Raw genomic sequence first — 12,010 nt, 5'->3', positions numbered from 1 at the left:
GTTCATTGTAAACTGATGTCTCTTGCGTCTTTTGGGAACTTATTAATGACGTGACGGGACGGAAAAGAGGAAGGAAACATGAACATTACAGAGAAATTTGCAGTTGAAAAACATTAGGAGTAACTGAAGTTTCTGCCTAGAAGATGGTCATTTGAGTCTCGTATAACCCTTTCAGACGTGAATTTTTTTGTGCATGATGGAAATCTTTCTTCCACGCGGTAAAGACCTTAGGTGATTTTTTAAAATCAGTTTAGATGCAAGATTTATACAAAAATAGGTACCCGTTTTTAAAACGTATTTTGAACACTTTCATTTTATGATTAAAATAACTAATGACGAAATTCTCTCTATTGTAATGAATAGTAAAATGATCATTCAATAATTACCATGCTAAATAACAATAACACTATTCAGTTACACAGTGGCAAAAAGTGAACCAAACGCAACCGTTTATTCTGGTGGTTACAAACAGCTGCGCACTGCTACACTGGTTTACTGATATTTTGATACTGATGCCCAACAGTCAGCAGCACTTGTGCGTAATGAAAAGATTGAAATTTCATAAATATGTATCTCAAGTTCCCATTGGGGAAAAAATACTTTTGCTGCAGGAGGACACAGTAAAAGTTAATGTACACAATTGTAGTCAGAGGGTTAATTTTGTATCGTCAGTAAACGCCAGCATTGTGACATTGTAATGAAAACATGTAAAAATAATTTAATCTATCTTGCAGTAGTGATTTTAGTTAATTAAGCAGAGGGAAGGAAACCATTTTTTTTTTTTTTTTGTTTTGTGACTCATTTCGTTTGGTATGAAGATCAATGCTACTGTGGAGCAATATGCAAATATAGACAAATAGAGACAAAAGTCTTAAACATCTTAAGATTTTGATTCTGATGACCACGCATTGCTACAGCTAGATATCCAGATTCGTTAATGATTTATAATAATTTCATGAGATTGATGTGCGTTTTAGAGACTTCCAGTTACTGTACAAAAATTCGAAGTGCAAGCAGTCTTACATGGCTGCAAATGTGGAATACTGCTGTAATTTATTTCGACGAGATAAAACTGTATTTTAATATTTAAAGTGGAAAAAAATGTCCCTGAGGATCATTTATGATCAAATTACAAAATGTTAAATATTATTACTGATGCATAAGCTTATGCTACTGCAATAAAATACGATTCTAAAAATTCAGTCTTTGAAAGTAGATTTTTGTTTTATTTTATATGTGTAGTACGAAATCATGCATAAATGCTAAATTCTGATGTTTGAGGCGTATTTTGAAGCCTATTAATGCTTTCTCCTTCTTTATAGACTATAAAACGTTGACCATTATTTAAAAATTTTGCCTTTTCCATGTTAAGCACCACCAAGTTCTGCCCTTACTTCAGAAGAAAACTGTGTAAGTGGATTTATTTTAATGAATTACAGACCAAACCGTACTAACTTATTTAGTTTTGATTCCGGTAAACGGTTTCTGTTTATAAGACCATTTGCAGACCAAAGACTACAGACGACCTGACGGGCCAGTTAACAGAACCTCTGGGTGGTACCTATAGTTCGGAAAATAGTCTTGTAGACCGAAACGGAATCAAAAATAAATAATTTATTGAGATTAGATAAGCTATTCATTGAAGTTATAGGTATTATCGCTGCTGGTGGGCAATTATGTTAAAAATTAACATCAATTTGAGTGTCCACCAGCCCGTCGTTCACATATCTCTGGAGGGCAGGGGAATGGAGTGGGGGCCATAGAACCAGACTAGAGGCGGGGGGGAGGGGACATGAATCATAAAAGTTCTCCTGTGAGCTGGTTGTTACTGGACACCTCGTTGTCCACATATCTCCTGACTCCAACGGAATGATCAGATGCAGTCGCAAGTAGATCAGCTGATACATTCCTGTTCATTCCCAGTATACAGGGCAAATCTGAGAGTGTATAGAGATCATTTCCAGATTACCGTGCACCACGCCTTAGAATATTGACAAAATGTGTGCGGATTTCGTAGCATATAAGACAGAGTGTATAGTCACAGGTTTGTCCAACGGGCAAGAAGGCTTCACAGTGATTCTGAGTAGCCTGATCTAGCCGACGGTACTCAAGACTCCAGAGAGTATCGCACCACAATCGATCAGCCGCGCTCGAAACGCTCCTAGCGCAGCAGCTGTGTGGGTTGGCTGTACGAACTGTACCGACGTCCCCCAGTGGCCGCAGCTGCCAATCCATGATCCTCACGTGTGTGGATAGCGATCGGTCGATGCCTCTTTAAATACCGGAGCACTGAGCTAAGGCGGACAGATCCTTTCAGTGCTCAGAGTGGCGTCTAGTCCCAAGTTAGGGCCGATTCTACAAGCTGCAATGTTCGTCCGTCGTCTCCGAGACTTAGGCTCCTTAGGCATTATAGGCCAGCTCTGGACTCTACGTAGGTGTCACTCAGAACCACAGTCAAACGACTGTAACATTTTAGACGACCTGTAACAATTTCAAAATTCTAATTGTGCTGGAAATTTCACTAGAAGAGGCATCATTTAAGTTGAGTATCTTTTCATATTTAATAAATACCATTTTATTAATAATTATTGGACCGAGCGAGGTGGTGCAGTGGTTAGCACACTGGACTCGTATTCGGAAGGAGAACGGTTCAAACCTGCGTCATGCCATCCTCATTTAGGTTTCCCGTGACTTTCCTAAATCGCTTCAGGCAGGGTCCTTTGAAAGGGCACGGCTGGCTTCCTTCCCCATCCTCTACCAATGACCTCGCTGTTTGGTCCCCTCCCTCCAAATTAACCAACCAATTGTTGGGAACCTATGACGTCCCAGCACTTATTATCCCGCCAAAGCGTGCAGTAGCAAAAATGCCAAAAATGATATACAGCCCGTCAATAAAGTAGAGATGGGCTGTTACATTCTGTACTGGCGTCTATGACGGGGTGTCGCTGTAGTGTGACGATAGCAACATAATACGTACCGGCGCTGCAGACATGTATATGCAAAAACCACCAAAGAATTAATTCTGTTAGTGAAGTGGGTTGGAATTTTTCAGCCTAACTTCTTGTTAGTTTAAGATGTTTCACAGGGAGTTTATTTTTAAGATTCATTCATATAAAGTGTGCCATTAATTTTAAAATATCTTAAAATCGCATTTACTGCACGGGGATTGGGCACATCCAAGCGCTCGAATACAACCGATGGAATAGTGCCTTGCTAGTTCCGAATAGTCCGGGCCGGTAGCCGAGTGATCAGCGCGACAGAATGTCGATCCCAAGGGCCTGGGTTCGATTCCCGGCTTGTTCGGAAAATTTCTCTACTCAGGGACTGGGTGTTGTGTTGTCCTATTCATTATCATTTCATCCCCATCGACGCACAAGTCGCCGAAGTAGCGTCAAATCGAAAGACTTTCACCAGGTCCTAGTCACACGACATTTTATTTAGTTTCGAAAAGCATCACACAAGGCATTAGTATCAACTAAAATACTGTTATCGACAAGAACTCTCTTCCTCACATGATTCGATTTTGGAATACAGCCTGAAAGCACTTGCTTATCTCCCGTCTGCGTAACTCTAATTTCGCTTGTTATTTGCACAAAATAGAATGCGATTGCTTGAAAACGACGAACAAACGTATTTGTAAGGACAGGAAAGGTTCTAAAAGCAATCCCAGTCGTGCAAAAATAAACGCTTTGCTTTAAAGCATAAGGCAGGTAATCGAAATAATTTCTTAAAAATGACAGTATTGCGACATTGGTAAAGAAAACGGGCATTGGCGATTAAATATTTGTTCAACTTCTGTATTAGGAAACACAAGTTGAAACTTTAAACGCTCGTTTTTCAGAACAACATTTCTCAAGTTGGCGGGAGTTATAGCTCATGAAAAGTACATGCAATTATATTATACCTTTTTGTAAGTTGTGAGTCAGCGGTTTTTCTCCTTTAATACATAGCCTTTACTTTAGTTCCGATTTTTGATACGCTTTTTTGCTGAACAAATTGACTTTTATTTCTGAGTTCTGTTATTTTGTTAAAATCCAGTTTTTAAATATCCCTATGTACTACGTTAGACAAAATCACCATTTGCAAAGCAGTTTTGAAACTTTGTTCAAAATTGTGGCGTTCAGAGTTCCCACCAACCGCCCTCGCAACCCGTGAAGGCCTGTCGGCAGTGTCGTGTTGGGTGGTGCAAGCGGTTTCTTTAAAAGATACACAATAGATCTTAAGGCTGTAAAATAATGCTCTAAACTCAATTTTGTAATTTGTTTGTTATTTTATTGAAAAAAAATCATAAATATCGGTTCCAAAATGGAATATCAACATGGTCTACCCACTTAATATTTCGTAGGTTATAATTAAAATCTTAGGTATTATGTAAATTGAATGTGGAGGGGGAGAAACGTAATATAGGAAGGAACTAATATATCAGCTGCATCGGGACTTCATGCTGAATCAGTGGTGACGAGTGGTAATCTGTGGCTGGACTGCGCCTCGAACCCCGTATATTCTGCTTACTTAGCTCTTGCGTTAACCACTGTGCCACCCGGACACAATGTTGGTCGGAAATGCGCAGAGAAAATTAGCGCGCTCCCCTACCGATCCACATTCCCACCTACCTGCAGTCGCCGACCATGTGCTCCATTCTAGGTAGTTTTAGATTCCCGCTGGAGGTTGGACGTAAACGTGCAATTGCATTGAAGGCTGTAAATTCATTGCCCATGGGCACAAATCAACTGCATGAATTCGTGGTGTCCATTATTTCGAATACGTCTGAAAGAACAGATGCCATGTATTCGCATAAAACGTTATAGAGTGTCCTCGTAGAGATGGTACACTAAGTACAGTATGTACAAGCAGATGAAGCTCAGTTCAGTGTGTAGAAGAAATAGGGATTATTCTCAGAGTAGTGTCCTTACAAGTGGTAACAGACGTTCGCACAGTACCCTATTTCAATTAATTCGAAAGCAAAGTTCTATGTACTAACTTGGCAGAAAATCCTAAGATATTTTGGTCTTATGTCAAAGCGGTAGGTGGATCAAAACAAAACGTCCAGACACTCTGTGACCAAAATGGTACTGAAACAGAGGATGACAGACTGAAGGCCGTAATACTAAATGTCTTTTTCCAAAGCTGTTTCACAGAGGAAGACTGCACTGTAGTTCCTTCCAAAGACTGTCACACAGATGGCAAAATGGCATATATCGAAGTAGATGACAGAGGGATAGAAAAACAATTAAAAACACTCAAAAGAGGAAAGGCCACTGGACTTGATGGGATACCAGTTCGATTCTACACAGAGTACAGCAAAGAACTTGGGAAAGGGCACAGGTCATCCCCGTTTTCAAGAAGGGACGTCGAACAGATGTGCAGAATTGTAGACCTATATCTCTAACGGCTATCAGTTGTAGAATTTTGGAACACGTATTATGTTTGAGTATAATGACTTTTCTGGAGAGTAGAAATGGTTCAAATGGCTCTGAGAACTATGGGACTTAACATCTGTGGTCATCAGTCACCTAGTACTACTTAAACCTAACTAACCTAAGGACATCACACACATCCATGCCCGAGGCAGGATTGGAACCTGCGATCGCAGCAGTCGCGCGGTTCCGGATTGAGCGCCTTAACCGCGAGACCACCGCGGCCGGCATGGAGAGTACAAATCTACTCTGTAGGCATCAGCATGGCTTTCGAAAAAGACGATCGTGTGAAATCCAGCTCGTGCTATTCGTCCACGAGACTCAGAGGGCCATAGACACGGGTTCCCAGGTAGATGCCGTGTTTCTTGACTCCCGCAACGCATTCGATACAGTTCCCCACAGTCGTTTAATGAACAAAGTAAGAGCATATGGACTATCAGACCAATTGTGTGATTGAAGAGTTCCTAGATAACGCGATAGGTCATTCTCAATGGATAGAAGTCTTCAGAAGTAAGAGTGATTTCAGGTGTGACACAGGGGAGTGTCCTAGGACCGTCGCTACTCACACTATACGTAAATGACCTACTGGATAACATCGGAAGTTCACTGGGGCTTTTTGCGGATGATGCTGTAGTATGTCGAGAGGTTGTAGCAATGGAAAATTGTACTGAAATGCAGGAGGATCTGCAACGAATTGTCGCATGGGGTAGGGAATGGCAGTTCAATCTCATTGTAGACAAGTGTAATGTGCTGCGAATACATAGAAAGAAAGATAATTTATCATTTAGCTACAATATAGCAGATCAGCAAAAGGAAGCAGTTTTTTTTTTTAAAAAAAGAAAGAAAGGTGGGGCCCCTCCACGCCCATACCGGCATGATGGCCAACACAAAAGGTCTACTGCCATCGCTGCATAAGGGTTAGTATTCACTAAAGTGAGGTGTCGCAAGATGTGGGTACTTTGATGTTTGCGTACGTCTGGTTAGGGTTAACCATTAATACGCGCTTATCTGGAGATAGATTGGGTCGAAATCGAAGGGTAGCGGTTTGAAGGGCAGAGGAAAGGAAGTACCAAGGCAAGAGCCAAGGGAAAGAAACTCTGCGATAGTTATGTCGGGTGGTAAGAGCAGCAGCGGTTGTCTTGCTGTCTGCGATAGGTCGTGCAGGGATAAGCTTTGTTGGTAATGGGTATCATGCATGTCGATACGTTGACGTTGTGCGGTTGTGCTGCTCGGCGGCTGGCGCTGGGTGCTGGTACAGAGTCCTCGTTCAGCGTCAGCAACCTGCAACAGTTAGATTTACTATCGATCTTGTGTCCGATAGGCCATATGCCGGGAGCACAGTGTGAGGGAATGTTGGCGGATTGTTTGTGCGCGCCTGTGGGCGAGCTCGTCGGTGTCCCTGCTGTGGCCTGTTAGTCGGCTCTAATAGCAGCTGGTAGTGGCCAGTCAGTGTTGCTGATATGCAGGGGCTTGCCGACGTTTGTCTCTGTTTGGGTATGTTAGTTTACCATAGGTGGCTATGCCCTAGCTAGCAGTGTCTTTGGCCACTTGTGCTTCCACTTGTGGTTGTGATCGTAGTTTCCCAGAGTGAGGATGAAAGGATTGTTCGAGTTCCTGTATAGTCGAGTGACGTCTTTTTGAATACTTCTTTGAGGGTCGGTAAAGCAGACGCCAGACTGAGATTCATTCGAAGAATCCTAGGAAAATTCAATCCGAAAACAAAGGAAGTAGGTCACAGTATGCTTGTTCGCCCACTGCTTGAATATTGTTCACCAGTGTGGGATCCGTACCAGTTAGGTTTGATAGAACAGATATAGAAGATCCAACGGAGAGCAGCGCGTTTCGTTAGTAAAAAGCGCTACGGAGATCATAGATCAAATCCAGTGGAAGACTCTGCAGGAGAGACGCTCAGTAGCTCGGTACGGGCTTTTGTTGCAGTTGCGTGGGCATATCTTCACCGTGGAGTCAAGCAATATATTGCTCCCTCCTACGTATATCACGCGAAGAGACCATGAGGATAAAGTCAGATTAGAGCCCACACAGGGGCATACCGAGAATCTTTCTTTCCGCGAGACTGGAATAGAAGGGAGAACCGGTAGAGGTACTCAAAGTACCCTCCGCCACACATCGTAGGGTGGCTTGCGGAGTGTGGATGTAGATGTAGATGTACAGGCAATAGTGTTCAGAAAATACAATGTGTACAAGCATTAATGCTCATTGAGAAAGTACAGTACATAGAAGTAGCAGTGCATTCACAATGTACAGCGCGTAAAGGCAGTGGTGGTCATTCAAGAAGTACAGTATGTAGAAAAAGTTGTGTTCATTCGCAGAGAACAGTGTGTACAAGCCGCAGTGCTCATTCGCAGAGTACAGTATGTACAGACAGTAACGCTCACTTGCGCGTGACGCTACGTTGAGTGCAGTCGAGCTTGGTAGCGAGTCCGCGGCACAGACCACAGCGTTGGCGCCTCGGGGACGCTTCCGCAGTGTGGGCGTCTGTGTTTAGCAGCACGCAGGGACCTCTAGACTGTCTAGAGGCGCGCCCGCGAGGGCCATTGGCGGCAGGGGTAGCGGACGCGCCGCCGTATAACGGCGCCGGAGATAACCGCTCCGCCCCTGTGTGCGGCGTGGCTGTGCGGCGCCTGGGCGGCAGCCAGCCAGCCAGCCAGCCAGCCAGCCAGCCAGCCACATTAATCCCGGCGCTTATCCGCTTTCACGCCTTTCGCATCGCAGTTTCTTCCTCCCGCTTGGCGCGTGCGCTCGTTTGCAAGCTTTCACAATTTCTGCCGCTGTCGATACCAATCGCCTGACGCAGCCGCGGACGAGGTCCTAAGCGAAGCAGTGCTGCACTGCAGTGAATGCGCGCGGCCGAGTTGGAAAGGAAGGGGAAAACGGCCCCGGTTCCAGCAAATGTGGTGGCATCCCACCGAGCGCTATAGCCGCCAACCTACATCGCGACCTCGTACCGAACAAACCCATTAATACACAATCCGGTCTATCACAGAAGACCAGGATTTAGCAATTCTACCAGCGGACAAGGGAAATGCAAGGATTCTTCTTTCGCTGGACGATTATGTGGGTAAAATGGATCTTGTCCTTGCAGACTCGGCATACCGAAGATTGCAGAACGATCCAACTGAACATATAAAACGCAAGACGCATTTACCTTTGAAGAAGCGTTCATTATCTGACGATGCTCTTAAAGGGGGGGGGGGGGGGTAGGACGACAAACGAGCCGACTTGGAGCAGGAGAGGCACCACAGGACATTTTAATTTCCACTGTCAATACTTTTACAAGTAAATTCATAAAACTTTGCCAGCATGACCAGGAAGGATTCAGGATTCACACTCGTAGTAGCGGAAGTCCAAAAATATAACAAAAAAATTTTTTCACATGTGAAATTTCATCATTTTTTCGCTTACTATTGGCTGCATTTGTTGCTATACGCACACTTTTCTTCATAAGTAAGAAAGACTGTTCGATGACTTTTGCACAGCGTACAAACCATACTCACAGGTGTCTGAAACTCTAGAATCTATTTAGTTTATGAAAAAATGAATGACCTGTTACGTTTTAAACTTTATGTTTAGAAAAAATCAATTTTTGTAGTTAATTATCTAAATTTTCACCACAGTTTTTAATATATTTGGAAAATTCTGAAGTTTCATACACCTGTAAGTAAAGTTTGCTGTGCAAAATTCATCAAAGAATCTCTCTTACTTGTGAAGAAAAATGTACCTATATCAACAAATGCAGCCAATAGTAAGCGAAAAAATGGTGAAATTTCACATGTAAAAAATTTATTTTGCCATATTTTTGACCTTTCACTGCTATGAGTGTGAATCCCGAATCCTTCCTGTTCATGCTGACAAAGTTTTATGAATGTATTTCTAAAAGTATAGACAGTGGAAATTAAAATGACCTGTGGTGCCTCTCCTGCTCCAAGTCGGCCCGTTTGACATCCTACCCCTCTTAGTGCACTATCCCGTCCATCATAGAAGTTCAGTATTTAGTAATTCTACTAGTGGACAAGGGCAATGCAACGTTTCGTCTTTCAGTGGATGATTATGTGAGGAAAATGGATATTGTCCTTTGTGACGTCCGCTCTCCCCTTTTGTTGTCGCTGTTGATGTTGAGCCGTTACTGCTACGGCTCGGTCGGTGGAATGGAGATGCGACGCGCAGTGATGGTTTTCCCCGTCGGATAACTTGGAACAGCACCCGAAAATCTCTAAAGAAATTTGTTCCTCGCAAGTCCGCACAGTCTTCTCAGCGATGCGAACTGCTGGTTTTAATTGTCTGTTATGGTTTAATGATGTTTTGTTATGCCCGCTTAGTTAGTTATTGCAGTATTGAGTGACTCTTTCATCACAGACGTCGTTCACACCACTGAAGCGAGAAAAAAATTCATTTGCGGTTCATTATCAGTAGTTGTTGTTACATTGCTAGGCAGAATTATTCGCTACGGCTCGACCCAGATCAAAATCAAAGGGCTCTCACCTCTATGAGACTTAACATCTGAGGTCATCAGTCCCCTAGAACAGAACTACTTAAACCTAACTAACCTAATGACATTACACACATCCATGCCCGAGGCAGGATTCGAACCTGCGACCGTAGCGGTCACGCGGTTCCAGACGGCTGCGCCTAGAACCGCTCGGCCACACTGGCCGACCTAGGCAGAGGGATAATCTATAATGCTATCTTGCTTTTCTGTGTCGTGATATTTCGGCAAAACACTCCTTTCAATGCACAATGTTCACAGGTAATTAATTCTGATCATCAACTATCACACAGTTCAATTAATGATGGAGCCAACACTTGAGATTTCCATTACTGACGAACAATTTTATTGTTCCTTCTTAGCAGTTATTTTATAATCATCAAAGCACACGCACACCAAAGAATCAGTTCGGTGAGCGTGACAATACTACAGCTTTTACAATCGGCGTATTTGTGTTATCTTCGTTTGGTCGTATTAATGTTTCCTACTCCAGGCTAATCATGTATTTCAGTCTTCGATACTATGTCCATTCATCATTCTAACTGTTCACTTTGATGAAGGTTGAGTCCAACAATAATATCTCCAATAATTAAAGGTCATTAACTCGTCGTACACTATCAGAATATCACTTTAGATCAAGTTCTCAAGTCAGAATAACTGAGATCAAATGGTTCAAATGGCTCTTTGCACTATAGGACTTAACTTTTGAGGTCATCAGTCCCATAGAACTTAGAACTACTTAAACCTAACTAACCTAAGGACATCACACACATTCATGCCCGAGGCAGAATTTGAACCGCAGACGTCTCGCGTTTCCAGAGTGAAGCGCCTAGAACCGCTCAGCCATAGCGGCCGGCGAGGTCATCAGTCCCATAGATTTAGAACTACTTAAACCTAACTAACCTAAGGACATTACACACACCCATGGCCGAGGCAGGATTCGAACCTACGATCGGAGCGGTCGCGCGGCTCCAGACTGTAGCGTCTAGAGCCGCTCGGCCACTTCGGCCAGCAACTGAGCGCGCATCTCTGTCACACAATATTACTGTTTCTGAAAAGAAACAATCTCGTAGCGTTCCGTTTGTAGTACTATAACAAATGGTGCTCTCTGTCGACTTGATAGCACGCAAGCTAGCAAGCGACCAACTTCTCCATGATCGAGCATTGTACACGCATTGAATATCCTCTTCGCCGCGTTTACAACTCTCTTTCACAACAAATGTTATCTCTGACCGATATATTACTTTGGACTTAACTTTCGTATTACTGATTTGCGGTTATTACTAAGATGTTTGATAGCTAATTAAAAATAACCTTTCTTCCTTTCTTCCTAGCTTTATATCGCGACATACTCAGTAATTATTGAAATTGGTGTTTATCAAAACTTTAAGGTGTTATATTATTGTCAAAGTTGTCGTACCAGTCAGGATAACACTGTTCCCTACTTTAAATTATCATGACATTCTTATTTGGGTTTTCGGGTTTCTTGGGGTGTTACACCTTGCACACTCATCATAACGAAGATCACAGGACGATCCAATTGATCATATAAAACCCAAGACACTTTCACTTTTGAAGAAGATTTCATTATCTGAGGATGCTCTTATAAAACTTCTACTTGGCCCTTCAGTCCTGCCGAGATTATACAGTTTGCGTAAGGTACACAAGCAAGGAGTTCCTCTAGGGCCTATTGTTAGCTGTTTGGGCGCTCCTACTTATAACTTAGGCAAGTATTTAGTGTCCATTCTCAGTACACATGTCGGAAAACGTGAACACCATTTTTCTAATTCTCTGGTTTGGTTTCAGCGGTTGAAGTCTTTCTGTCTCAGTACCACGAATTTGCTCGTTAGTTTCGATATTACGTCTCTCTTTACTAGAGTTCCTCTTGAAGATTCTTTGCAGTTAATTGGTGAAAAATTGGCCGAAGAAACAACTAAGCTATGTCGCCGTGTGTTGACGTCGACGAACTTTTCGTTTAATGACTGTGTGAACAAATTGACGTATGTGGCTGCCAATTTGTTCATGGAACCTTGTGAGGACATGGCACTAAAAACGGCGTTCTTAAAACCAACTTGTTTCTGGAGATACG

This window comes from Schistocerca gregaria, chromosome 9 (genome assembly GCF_023897955.1).
Source record: "Schistocerca gregaria isolate iqSchGreg1 chromosome 9, iqSchGreg1.2, whole genome shotgun sequence".
Classification (NCBI taxonomy): Eukaryota; Metazoa; Arthropoda; class Insecta; order Orthoptera; family Acrididae; genus Schistocerca; species Schistocerca gregaria.
This window is presented reverse-complemented; position numbering follows the sequence as displayed.